Here is a 14,369-nt window from a genome sequence, read left to right on the forward strand (position 1 = left end):
GAGAAAACAAGATTTTATTGCAGTGACAATGAAATTTAGTTGATTTCAGTAATATTATTTGTTTCCTCTTTCCAGGACTCAAAGAAAAAAATCATTTTCATCAATTAGTGCTTTGTTTTATTAATTATCACTATACACAATTTCCATCAGTTTTTCTTCAACAGGCACTTGCTCTGGTGAATAATTCATTTTACAGAACTATCTAGGCATCTTTTCTAGACCTGTATCAAATCTAAAGCCCCCTAACCAAATCTTAGCCAGGACAAAAATCTCCAAATTGCCTGGAAAAAAGAAGGTATCATGTCCTGTAAGCCAAATATCAGCCGCGATACCACGGGATCCCTAGCACATACCTTCATCTGGACTTGATTTCAGAGACGGTCTCCTTGGGTCTTCTCGGTCAGGAATAGCCCCTGCACAGGAGTTTGGAGAATGCCATACACCACCAGGAAAGCTTGGGAGCACATTCATTTCTGTCCTCTGCCTTCCCCTTGGCTCATAGCCTGCTTCCTGGTAGGAAGACAAGATGACGCTGTGCTGGGTTGACTGTTAAACCATCTTCCCGCCCCCAGCCCCACTCTCTTGGTGCCCCTCCCTTCTCCTTTCCAAGGCTCTGGAATGTGTCACATGGGAAATGGATCATGTGGCTCAAGGGGAGAATGTGGCCATCTTCTATCTCCCCTCCCCCACTTTTCCTTTCAGGAGCAAAGCAGCAGAAATCTCTGACCTGATTGGCTCTGACCAAAAATCTCCATATGAAAAGGAGAAAATTCAACCAAACCTCCAGCCTTCTCCACTTTCTTTTTTGTTTTATTTTTCATCTGAACATTTTATTCTGGACATTCAGAGTTGCCTGGTAGGGAGGGAAATGATACTTTCTTCCCAGTCTCTCTTTCTTTCTTATCATCAACACCCTAACGTGGCAAGGTGTTCCCTCACTCTCCTCTGGAGCCCCCTTAGCACGTCTGAGACAACTGAGTGTTCAGCACCAAGGACAGCATTACACCCCCTTCAGCGTTCATTAAAGTCATTTGTCTATTTCACTCTCAGGTAAATAAAAATATTTTAAAAATATTTCTCTGAGGTGTTATGTCTAAATATAAGTCAGGCCATATAATTAGGGCTCTGACTTCCCCTACTATCAACTTATTGCTACCTTATAAATATAAACATAATTCTTACATATCATTAAACCCAAAAGACCATACCATGCCTACCTACCACCCAGCCCTCATCCTACCACCCATCCCCACCCCTTAGATATGCTCCATGTTTTGGGGGGAGGGGAAATTCTCATAACATAGTTTACTATATGCCCATATATCTATGCTTATGGACAAAAAACAAAACACAGAAACACATAGGATTTTGTGTGTGTGTGTGTGTGTGTGTGTGTGTGTGTGTGTGTGTGTGTGTCAAGATGTGCTTAGCCCCATTCCTAGGCCTCAGGCAGGGTTGAATTAGAGAGGCAGGGAGGGAGCCTGGTAGAAGCTGTTTTGTGCAGGGTCTATCCTGCTTTGCTGACGTCCCTGTTGCCATGGTGCTAGGTAACTGCTGAAGGGGATGATTTCTTTCAGAACCGGTCACCATGGGACCCTGCTGACTAAAGAAAGGGAGAGGGAAAAGGACTGAATTGCTGAGGAGGACTTTCAATTAGCATTTTCAGAGCCAAATTTACCCTAATGGGCCCTTTCCTTACTGAATTGTTGCTGACCCTAAATCTTAAAAGGATTCTGGAAATTAGTATGGACACTGCAATGGTCACTCCCTCCATATTCCACTGCTTCTTTCCCCTAAAAATCTAATTAGGTGCAACTGAATGAAAATGCCAGCTTCACAGAATGACTGTGGAGTGCCATCCCAGAGTAGGGGGGAAGGACACAGGAACCGATTTCTCTTCACATTGGGGCTTCTGACTTTTATGAAGCCATTCATCCAAGTCCCAACAGCCTTAATTGGGAGATACTTCAGAACCACACCTGACTGCTGACACAAGGAATAATTCGCGACTCTTTACAATGTTATGGGAGAGAGGACAAATATTTGTTAATGTGAGTTGCTGGATTATTTTGAATAAAAATAAATTTGACTAGTTTAAGGTCAATCCTTTGGAATAGAATTTGGACTACCCGAAATCAGGAATTTAAGCTAGTTCTGCGTTTGTCTCATTAGGCTGCCATAGAACTGATTGTTTCTAAATCAGAGTCCTTACCATGGCAATTCTAAATATTTATTCTGGGGGGCAAAAATACTTTCCATGTGCAGGAATGCAAATTCTGTTAAAAAAAAAAAAAAAAGAGGTTGCACAGGGGAGCTGCTGTATAATTTCAAGAAATCAAAGTTCCTTCCTGGCTCAACATTCACAGCTTGAGACATATTTACTTCCTTTATTTTAGGAGAAGAATCAGGTTAATTCCAGTTTTTCTATATCAGACTCACAGAGAATTTCAACTCTGCTAATTCTGATACTTGCTGGGTACTATAACAAACTCTCCTGTTTTATAGATGAGACTGAGGCTTCCAGAGGATAAGGAATGTGCTCCGAACTGCAGAGCTAGTGTGGGAACAAGACTTTGGAACTATTTAATCTGATTCCAGAGCAGGCACACTATACTATACTATTCTGCATCGTGAATAATGGACTAGGCTAAAATAACTTGTCAAATGTAATGTGATGTGATTCACTACTAAGGGCCTCCGACAGGAGAAATCAAAAAGATTGCTTCAAATTACTTGAGACCAAAAAAAAAAAAAAAGACCAAATTATTCATTCCTTTTAGGATGATTGCATGTGTACATCATAGCTTAATGATAAAATAGTAATAATTCTTCTAGGAATCATAATCCAGAATATTATTAAGGATTTTTATAAAACATGTGGTGTAATATACTAATTCTGCTTAAAAAATCTTAAATTTGTAATCACCTAACTTGTTCCTGGTCATTTGGAAGAAAAGAAAAGGACAGTGTCTTCCATCCAAACTCCTAAAACTCCACAATACTTGTAATTGGGGTAATATTTTGAAAATGATTTATGTGATTTTTTTTTCCTCCTTTGCCTGGGAATCAATTTGCCTTGGAAATAGGGAGTGTGGCACTGTTTCAAGTTACAAAAGGAGTGGAAAGAAAGAATGAATTAATATATTCAGCTTCTGAAATTCAAAACAGGAGAGTGCAGCAAGACAAAAGCCTTGAAATCCAGGCTGTTCTTTTGAAAGTCATTCTTGAAATTCCTGTATTTATGCCCTTACTTGTCATCAACCAAACATGGGAGAATTTGCTTAGAGTGTTTGGTACTCTAGAGAGGTCTTCAGACTGGGCAGACAAAAACTTTCCAAGAAGTCCAAGAGCATGGAGACAGTTTTATGGGAACTAATTTCTAGATCCTCAACTTCCACAAGTACGCTTTCTAAAGCTGATCTTCCTGAAAACCTGTGCAGTGAGGATGTCATACTGATTCTCGGTTCTCACCTACTAGTTTTCCTTCCATTTTACCATAGAACGGTGAACTCTCACCCACCTTTACCTCAAATCCTACAGTGGTGCACTGCCTGAATTTAAAAAGCTCCTGGGAACTGAAGGAACAACCAGAAATATTGGGGATGCTCTTGAGATACTATTGACCAGCCTCAATAATTGAGTAACAAATTCTTTTAAAAATCATGAGTTTTCTGATTTCTTTCAACAAAATTGAAAGCAAACCACTACCCAACTGGCTACCAAGAAAGTCATTAAAATAGTTTTCTTAAAAGAAAAGCTTTTTCTACAGCAGAATACCAGCTAATGAATGCACAGTATAATAGCTAGGGCACCATTTTTGCAGCCCCCAATGAAATAACCTATTCAGGCAAGGACTAAAATGGGTATTCAAACTCTCAAATGAAAAGTTGTTGAGAACAAGTTGTTTGTAGAGTATTTGCAAACTGCAAAGGGAAATGTATCCTTTTCCATGGTGAGACTGGAAAGGGGTAGGAGCCACCATTTTAACCAGGTGACCAAATTTTAGCATCACCAATAGTGAGACAACCTGAAATTATGTGCCTAATGTGGAACAATGTGACCTACCCAACACTACTAATCAAGTATTCTTTCTAAAAAATGTTTAACCTGAGTCTAATCAAACCTCTGTGCATAATGTCTAGTTTTTTTAAAAGGGCAGGGGTTGGAGAACAAGTTATAAGACATTATGAGGAAATAATCAGCCAAATTGAGAATACAGACTATTCTACAAGAGGACTCGTCTGGACTTATCAAAAAGTCAATGTCATGGGGCACCTAGGTGGCTCCGTTGGTTAACTGTCTCACTTCTGATTTCAGCTCAGGTCATGATCTCAGGGTCATGAGATCGAGTCCCATGTCAGGCTCCACACTGGGCATGGAGCCTGCTTAAGATTCTCTCTCCCTTTCCCTCTGTCCGCCCCCCCCACCACTCACATGCTCTCTCTAAAACAATAATTAATAATAATAATAATAATAAGGCAATGTCATGAAATAAAAATTAAAAAGGTGTGCTGTTTGCAGCATGTGCTGTTACAGATTCAAAGAGACTAAAGACCACAACATAGGATTTGCTGAGATTCTGACTGGGGAGCGAGAGAGAATGGATATAAAGTAGCTATAAAATATTTTTGGGACAGGGGCACCTGGGTGGCTCAGTCGTTAAGCGTCTGCCTTTGGCTCAGGGCATGATCCCGGAGTTCTGGGATCGAGCCCCGCATCAGGCTCCACCGCTGAGAGCCTGCTTCTTCCTCTCCCACTCCCCCTGCTTGTGTTCCCTCTCTCGCTGGCTGTCTCTCTGTGTCAAATAAATAAATAAAATCTTTAAATAAATAAATAAAATTTTAAAAAAAGAAGAAAAATATTTTTGGGACAATTTGGGAAATTTGCATTGTGAAATGGATATTAGATGATATCACAGAATTGTTATTTAAATTAGGTGGGAGAAAGGAATTGTGGTTTATGGGAGAATTTTCTTATTCTTAGGAAATGCTGACATATTCAGGATGAAGTGTCAAGACAAATGCAAGTTGCCCTCAAACTGTTCAACAACAAGAAAATACATGTATGTACATATACAGAAAGGGCAAGTAAGTATGGCAAAACATTAACAATTGGTGAATCTAGGTGAAGAGTATATGGGTGCTTATTGTCCTTTAAACGTTGTCAGCTGAATGAAAAAGTAATAAATACTTCCCTATGGTAGAACAAGGACATGCCACATGGAGTCTGTCCCTTTCCAGCTCCGGTTTAACAAGAAAGACAGATAAAGGAGACTAAAGCTGTCAGAAAACCAGGCCCGACCCCTTTCTAGGCCAAAGTTGGATTTGAATGTATTCATTTTCTACCGTGGCTATAACAAATTACCACAAACTTAGTGGCTTAAAACAACACAAATGTATCATCTTACAGTTCTGTAGGTTAGAAATCCGACATGGGTCTTACCGGGCTAAAATCATGGTGATGGCATGGCTGCATTCATTTCTGGAAGCTACAGAGAGAATTTACTTCCTTGCCTTTTCCAGCCACCCATATTCCTTGGCTCATAGTCCCCTTACTCCATCTTTAAAACCAACAACTTTGTACCTCTCTAACCATTACTCCATAGTCACATCTGCCTTTGACTCTGGCCTTAGACTAGAAAGGTTCTTTCAAGGACCCATGTCATTAGATTGTGCCCACCCAGATAATCCAGGGTAATTTCCCCTCTCAAGGCCCTTAACTTAATCATATCTACAAAGTCCCTTTTATTTTGTAAGGTAACATATTCATGGGTTCCAGGGATTGGGACTTGGATATCACTACGGGGCCCTTATTCTGCATGCCAGTGAGTTACCTCCGTGTTGAGAGGATCTCTGCCTTTGCTCCTCTTTTGGGACGACTGCCCAGGCCCCTCATACCTCACTCTATGCACTTTCCATGGCTGTCTGGGCCAATGGCAAGTTTCCAATAGTGTAGTCAGAGAGAGAGAGAGAGAGAGCAGTCAACTATCCTAAGCTGTTACCGTTCCCTTGAAGCATGGGTGGCATGGGTGCTGAGCTAACAGCCAGGGGCGCTGCCATGGCTAGGTGAGGTGACTCCACAGCAGGGGCCAAGGGGAAGCTGAGTCTGCAAGAGGAAGGAGCCAATACTCCCTGGGAGATTTGCCTACAGCCAAAAACGGGCCATGAATTCTCCAACTGCAGGCTTCAGCATCACAGACCAGCAAGCTCCCCAGCGATCAGGCCAACAAGGGGTATCTTGCCAGAAAACTGCCAGTACATACTCTAGGTCCAGAATGAAGCCAGGGGATACCATATCTCTCACCAATTCCACAACGATGTGTACATTACGGCTCTCCACCCCCCATATAAACAGATGTTATCTTTAGAGAAGATGTAGGACCTCCTTGGGAGGCATTATGAAACATGAAACATTTTTATCCAAAGGAGACTTATACTACTTAAAGGAATTGTTTAAATAATGAAATTGAACTATATTCGAAACTGAATTAGGGGCGCCTGGGTGGCTCAGTCGTTGCGTCTGCCTTCGGCTCAGGGCGTGATCCCAGAGTCTTGGGATCGAGCCCCACATCAGGCTCCGCCGCTGGGAGCCTGCTTCTTCCTCTCCCACTCCCCCTGCCTGTGTTCCCTTTCTCACTGACTGTCTCTCTCTCTCTGTCAAATAAATAAATAAAATCTTTAAAAAAAAAAAAAAGAAACTGAATTAGACACTTAGGGTTTTTTTTTTCCTGTAACCTAATAATTGTGGTGGGGTTTTGTGTGTGTGTGTTTGTGTGTATGTGTGTGTAGTGGTGGTTTTAAAATATGTCCACAAATCCTTCGATATGCCCCCCTTCAAATAGTGATATATAATGCCACTCTCCTTGAACGTGGGCCTTACTTAGTAGCCTATTTCCAGTGAATAAAATGTGGCCGAAGGGATTCTGTGTAACTTCTGGAGCCAGATCATAATAAGGATAGTTTCTGCCTGGCTCTCTAACATCTTGGATTACTCATTCTGGGAGAAGCCAGCCACCATGTCAGAAGGACATTCAAGCCATCTTGTGAAGGGGCCCACATATGGAAAACAGGCCTCTCACCAACCAGCACCAAAGAGCAACCAGCTGAGTGAGTCGCCATGGCAGCAGATCCTCCAGCCCTTATCAGGTGACTACAGTCCTTGTCAACATCAGAACTGCAACTATGTTGCCAGACCCCAAGCCAAAACTGCCCAGCTAAGCTGCTCCCAAATTCCTGACCCACGAAATTATGAGATAATGTTTATTATTGTTTTAAGTTAGTAAGTGTTAGGGTACTTTGGGGGTTTTTTTTAATTGATTTTATTTATCTGAGAGAGACAGAGCACGAGGGGCGGGGGCAGATGGAGAGGGAGAAGCAGACTCCCCACTAAGCAGAGAACGCAACATGGAACTCAATCCCAGGACCCTGGGATCATGACCTGAACCGAAGGCAGACGCTAAACCAACTGAGCCACCCAGGCACCCCAGTTTTAGGTTATTCTGTTATGCAGTAATAGATAACTAATACACAGGTGAAAACTCTAGGAAAAAAAAAAAAAAACAAGACACCCACTCTTTCTAGGCATAGCTTAGCTGTAATAAGTGAAATAAGTGTCCCTGGTACATATGTGTGTTCTTTATGTGGAAGGTATGTGGTTTCATGAGGCCAAGACATTACAAAGGGGAAAGCACAATTAGCCACTCAATAGTGGTGTCTGGGGGGAAGAAAGCTAAGTAGGTGGAAGAAGATTATAAAGACTCAGAAGAACTGTACAGAACTCTAGAACAGGAAGATGGACCTAAGATGGGGCTGACATAAGGGACCAGAAAGCTGTGGGAGCCGAGACAGCCACTGACTCTCTCTCTTTCCCTATGAGGCTACAATGCCTATTGTCTCCTATTCCCTCTTCATCGGCTACATTCACCCGCTTCTCTTTTGATATCAGCTCATCCTGCTTTACACTGCATTACTGGCCCCCAAAAGCTGCCCCCAACAGGCCGAGTTAGCTCTGAAACGTACATGACCTTACAAGTTCAATGCTCCTACCACAGTAACCCAATCTCAATTAAAAACTGAACCACCATATGATCCAGCAATCCCATTTCTGGGAATATCTCTGAAGGAAATAAAATCAGTAGCTTGAAGAGATATCTGCATCCCATGTTCATCGTATCATTCACAGTAGCCAAGATATGGAAATAGTCTAAGTGTCTGTTAAAAGATGAATGGATAAAGGAAATATGATACACACACAGAGATGAATATTATTCAGCCTTTAAAAAGAAGGAAATCCTTCCATTTGTGACAACATGGATGAACCTGGAGAACATTATACTAAGTGAAATAAGCCAAATAGAAAGACAAATCCTGCATGATCTCACTTATATGTGGAATCTAAACAAGTCAAATTCATCATAACTGTGAGTAAAACAGTGGTTACTGGGACTGGGGGTTGGAGGAAATAGGGAGATTCTGGTCAAAGGGAACAAACTTTCAGTTATAAGATATAGAAGTTCTGGAGACTTGATACACAGCATGGTGACTATAGTTAACAATAATGTATTGCATATTTGAAATTTGCTAAGATAGAGTTCACGTGTTCTTACCACACACATACAAATGTAACTATGTGATATGAATATACTAATTTGCTTGATATAGTAATAATCTCAAAATGTATATGCATATCAAAACACCACAGTGTACACCTTAAATATATACAATTTTTATTTGTCAATAATATTTCAGTAAAGCTGGGGACAAATACCTGACCCAGTCTCTCAATGTTCCGATCTATATTCTTAGGAGGCAGAGTCTGACTCAGCCTAAGTCAGATACACAGCTGGATCCAATCAGTTGTAGGCAGCGGGATGGAGAGGAGCTCCCATACTACCCTCTCAGCACTCTCTGATTGGCAAATTTTATAAAAGGGCAGGGCAAGGAGAGGGAGGAAAGGACTGATAGAGGAAATGACTGGCATCTCAGTGTGTGTGTATGTGTTTTTACAATTCCATTAACTCTCCATGGGTGAACCCAACAGCCCCACTCTAAACTCATAATACCTGTGGCCTCCAGCTCACCTCTATTTTAATCACCCACCTGGCTTTGCACACCCTTCACTCTGCTTGCAGCTCTCCCACACATACACTATGCTGTTTCCATAGCTGAGACTTGACACATGGTGTCCTCTGCCCTGTCCACCTTGGGAACATCTATTCCTCTCTCAAATCCTGCTGGGTTTCATCTTGTGTGTGGTTCTATGCCTCTTTACCCCCACCCCCTCCAAAATAAGTTACTCATATCTTCCTTTTTACTATAATACTTCTTTAATTCTCACACATATTACTTCTGTGGTTATATATATTTTATATTGCAGTGTGTTCATAAATTCTTATAGGGAGAATGTCATCCAGTTCATCCTTATACCTCTAGGATTAAAAAAACAAAGGAGGTGCTCAACAGTAATGTTCCAGCATACTGAACAAACTGGATTTTGGGGACTAACTTAAGGCAACTTAATTTTTATTTTCCACTGTCCCTGTGAAAACACTCTGTAGGGGTTGGTTCTTCTCCCATCCCTGAATGAAAACTTGGGCAGTCCCATTCCTTTTCCTGGTCACTTTAGTTGAGAAAAGTAAGTAACTAAAATATCCAGTCCTGTATAATAGTCACAGTTTGCTGACAAAAGCCTAACTGAAAGGCTTTCCCCCTCCTCCCAGTTTGTGCCTGCTACAGTGGGAAGCTTACATTTAGGGAAAGAGTGTGGCCACTTTTCTCTCTGACTTGTTTGTCTAACAGCACTCCAGTAACTCCATTCAGATATCCTCTTTGAAACCCCTTTACCAGTATTCATCTTGACTTTTTATGCCCTTGACATGGGTGAGAGTTCAAAAATAGTCTAATCAGTTCTCACCCTCCTATAAACTGCAAGAGTCCTACACAGCAGTCTGTTTCTGGTATTTCTTGTCATAGAACCTTAGGCAGCCACAACAACCCTGATAGATTTCATTGTCAATGGCCTGCTGCTCATGCTTTCCCACAAGCACCTTCCCACTAGAGAGGAACACCCACATACATACACTTCAGTGATGCCATGATGCCCCTCCCCAACCAACAGAGCAGAGCCAGTTGTAAAAGGTTGCCGCACCCCTCTATGGACATCAGACCAAGATTCACCACGCGGTAAAGCAATAAAGACATCATCTGTGTTGCCTGCTAGCTCATAGGATCAACTTGGGAGGCTCAAAGCCCTCCATCGCTACAGTAAGGCCCATATACTCCTGGGGCCTGTATTAATGACCTCATCACTTGCCTTTCCCAAATCCGGATGCTTACCACATTCTTATCATAATGGTCTCTTTTCCTGAATATAGCTCCCTATGCCCTACTCATCTGCCCATCTCAACCACTAGCCTTTATTCCTCTAGAAATTTTTCAAATGTATAACTATACAGACGGTCTTAAACCACAGATCTAATTTTCTTCTCCCTCTTCTAGAGGAACTCATTTTTTTTTTTTAAGATTTTATTTAGGGGCGCCTGGGTGACTCAGTTGGTTCTGCGTCTGTGTTCAGCTCAGGTCATGATCTCAGGGTCCTGAGATTGAGTCCCACATCGGAGTCCCTGCTCAGCGGGGAGTATGCTTGTCTCTCTGCCTCTGTCAGTCTGCCTGCTTGTACTCTCTGTCTCTCTCAAATAAATAAATAAAATCTTTTTTAAGAGAGAGAAAGATAGCGAGAGCAAGCACAAGCAGGGGTGGGGAGAGGGAGAAGCAGGCTCCCCGGGACCCCGGGATCATGACCTGAGCTAAAGGCAGACGCTTAACCAACTGAGCCACCTTGGCGTGCTAGAGGGAACTCTTAAAGCAGTGGTTCTAACTTCAGTAGCAAAATGAAGAGCTTTAAAAACTACTGACGTCCAGGCTCCACTATCAAAGATTCTGACTTAACTGATCTAGGGGGAAGCCCGGCCATTTTTCAAAACCTTCCCAGGTAATTCTAATGTGAAGGTAAGGTAGAGAACCTGTCTTAAATACAGGCGACTCTATGCTACACAGAGCTTCCATATTTGAGGGGTAGATGGCATGCAGAAATGTGGGAGACTCAGGGAAGAAACTTTCATTTTTTGATCATAAATTATACATCAAGTTCTATGTAGTAATTCATGCAGCCTTCTAAACAGTACCTCATTTCATCTTTACAATCATCCTATGAGGTAGGCACTGTTATCCTTATTTTACAAAGAGGGAAACTGAGGCACAGGGAAGTCACACAGAGTTAACTGGCATAACCAACCAAGGCAAACCCAAGGTCTTGATTCCCAATTCCACACACCTTCCGTGACACCATATTGAGATGTCATGCCTCCTACAGCTAGATGATCCCACTTCCTAAAACAAGACACGCAGGCTTTATTCCAAAAATCCTATTCTATTGCATCCACGAATTTTTTTTCTGGAACATTTTCCCATCAATGGCACACACAGAGCCCAGCTACTAGGCTGTACTTCAGGCTGCTAAAACGGAATGAAGTGCTCCAAGGGAGAACTTCTTGATAGGGGTCTACCAAGTCTGGGTCTTTATTGAAGTACTTCCATTTTATAATTCCTACCTGGATCCTTTGTCCATCATTGCTAACTTAAATCCTGTGGCTTTCTATATTTAGTTTTTCTTACAGATGAAGCTATACTACTTACCTACAATCCACTGCTTTGGTGGGCTAGTAAAATTATGTACTCCATCCCTCTTCTGCCTTGTACTCCAGATGGTACACAAAGAATCAACATATAGTGGCTAAGCTGCATAACACTGCTGCCAGTATCAAGATGGACTCTAATACCTAGTGAACTGGGAAGCTAGAACTAGAAGTATGTTTTTTTACAATGCACCAGTGGTATGTCTAAGGGACTTCGTAGCTAAATTCCACCATTTCACGCCAGGAAATCCACCTTTCATTCTGGCTGAGGTATAGGGTGGGCAGGAGGTGGCAGGAACCAGGGGACTTACTGGCAGAGAGCACTTCAGGTGTCTGGGTGGTACCTTTCAGATGTTGCAGGACAAAATCCAATGCTTGTGCAGGTGTCCCATGTATCCTGCAAAAGAGGTAAGATTACTCAGTTCTCTCAAGACAGTTCCCAAATTCCTGATGCCTGTGACCTTAAACCGTTTTTTCTAATCCTAACCTCAGCCCTTGTTCAGGACTACGGCTTCTAGAATCCTCCTTGTTCCCCTCATTCAGGGACTTCCCAATTTTCACCTTACAAATCATGGCCTAATCATTTCTACCTTTCTGTTTACAAGCATGCATAGGTTCACACTATTTTAAGGAACTTTTTCTATTGCCAACGGTTGTCTTTCTAGTCTCACCTCTCCCGTGTGCTGTCGAGTTACTGCCTTCATTTATCTCTCAAATTATCCCACCTTCTCCTTCCCACCGCATTACCTTAGTTCAGCACAGTCTCCCTGAGTCTCCAGTGAGAAAAAAAAACATCTTGGCCCCCTCAGATTTATTCCTTTAAGTCGCTCCCCGAGTTATCTCTCGAAACACTTCAACGACATCATCCTTATTTTAAAACCCGGATTCGCTCTCCCACCCCCACTCCTTTACTACTGGATTCGCTGAAACTTCCTCTCACACAGAATTCACGGTCAACATATATGAACGGAAAGAAGGGACGACCATGAAATCATGCAGAGTTGTGACTGCAAAGTCTCGAGGAATGTAGTGTTGTGTGCTTGAATCCCTCAGACCTTTCTGGAGGGCCAGGTTTGGTTTACTATTATCGCCACAGAGAGTTTCAAAACTTTTTCGCGCTAAAAAGGCTTAGTCAGGGGCATGCGCACACGTACCCTCCGAGGTTCCGCTTTACGCTCAGGCAGATCTCGCGTGGTTTGGGGAAGCCTCAAGATTGGGAAATTTTTTGCGGCGTTGTGCCGTCTTGCCCCACCCCCCACCCCCCAACCCCCCAACCCGGGTGGATTTGTGCTGTAAACAAATAAAGGAGAGCAGAACTCCGCGGCGAGGACGAATGAGGCTGGTATAATCAGCCCACACGCTAGCCGCAGTTCTTCGGGGACGAGGAATTCTGCAGACTTCTCTGCAAGGCCCTGAAGGCCGCGCCTGTTCCTCAGAAACAAAAGCCAGAAATAAGTAAAAATAGAAAAAGCCACGCACTTTATCACCTTAAGAAGCGGCGTTTTGTTTTGCTTTTCCACTTTAAGCTTTACGAAAAATCCCCGGGTGGCTACCAACCCACCGGTTTAGCCTCCTGCTGTCATTGCGCCTGCGCGGAGTTTGTTTACCAACTCGGGCGTCCGCTCGGTTCGGTCCCGCTTCCCCGGCGCCGGCGTTTACTGTCTTGATGGGTAATTCATAATGAAAGTCCTGCTTTCAGTCAGGAACACGGACTGGAAGTTAAGAACAGGACATTTGAAGTGTTCAGTCCGAAACTAGTGAAAATACGAACGGTAATGAATGCCCGGAATATATATTCAGAAATCGTTGCCTTGTCAGACCTGCCGTGGGACAGCTTTATAATGAACGTGACGAAGGTGATAGCACACTGTGACCATTACTAAGAAGTGACAAGCAGCGGCAGTAAACCCCAGAGCGCAGGTAGTATTTAGGTACCTATTTAAAATAAGCACTCTGTTATGGAAAAGATGCAAATAAGTCTAGCCCGAAAGCCATTTTGCTCGAGCAAACCCTGAGCAGTACCTGCCTGATTAAGACTGACTCTTGAAGCAAAGTCAAAAAGGCAGCCATGCAAATTTTGAAACTAAAAAGAGACGTAACTGTAGAAGCAGTAGCCATTAAAAGCACAGCGCAACAAGCAAATTTTAAGAGATGGTTTTAAGTTCCCTTCGGAATCCGTTTCAGGTAGTTTAGAAGTCTAAGATACTTAGAAAAGGAGAAGATCTGGTAGAACTTAGTGTTACAGATTTATGACTGAATCTGTTTGAAAACACACACAAAAAGGCAGGCAAGCTGATTTTAAAGTATCTTTATGGAAGAATTTCTAATGAGGCATTTTAATGTGCCCAGAAACAAACAACTAGTAAATTCAGTTAAATCTGAATATCTTAGAATTGAATAAAAGCATAGAGGTTAGCAATTTGGCAATTCTATTGCACTCTACTTGTTAAGCTTTAAATGATGACGGCTTGGATTTAGGATAGAAGAAAATTTCTACAAAAGAAGGTGAGATTTTTAGGTAGCATGAAATTCAGTAGAGAAAATATATGGACATGTGTGCAGGTAGGGCCAAATTTTGAAGGCTTTGGACATTTGCAGTATGGTTCACATAGAGCCTTCACCTTAAAAAAAAAAAAAAGCCTCTGGAGGCGCCTGGGTGGCTCAGTTGGTTCAGAGT

At 42.4% G+C, this 14,369-nt stretch overlaps 1 protein-coding gene across 4 annotated transcripts in view; it reads right to left on the bottom strand.

Moving 5' to 3' along the window:
• GPR19 (G protein-coupled receptor 19) overlaps nt 1-13,536 on the bottom strand; it is a 35,610-nt gene extending 22,074 nt beyond the window's left edge. Inside the window, exons 1-3 of one of the 4 annotated variants that reach the window (XM_087855645.1) lie at nt 13,254-13,536; nt 12,004-12,089; nt 354-510 (exon numbers count right to left, since the gene is read on the bottom strand). The gene's annotated coding sequence lies outside the window, so the exon portion shown is untranslated. Of the gene's footprint in view, nt 1-353; nt 511-12,003; nt 12,090-12,439; nt 12,816-12,846; nt 12,939-13,171 lie in introns of those variants that run through there. The other 3 variants (XM_087855644.1, XM_045781474.2, XM_045781473.2) reach the window with 3 other exon arrangements.
• Between the last annotated feature and the right edge of the window lie 833 nt (nt 13,537-14,369).

This window comes from Ursus americanus, chromosome 25 (assembly GCF_024610735.1).
Source record: "Ursus americanus isolate L20-20 chromosome 25, mUrsAme1.1.p, whole genome shotgun sequence".
Lineage (NCBI taxonomy): Eukaryota > Metazoa > Chordata > Mammalia > Carnivora > Ursidae > Ursus > Ursus americanus.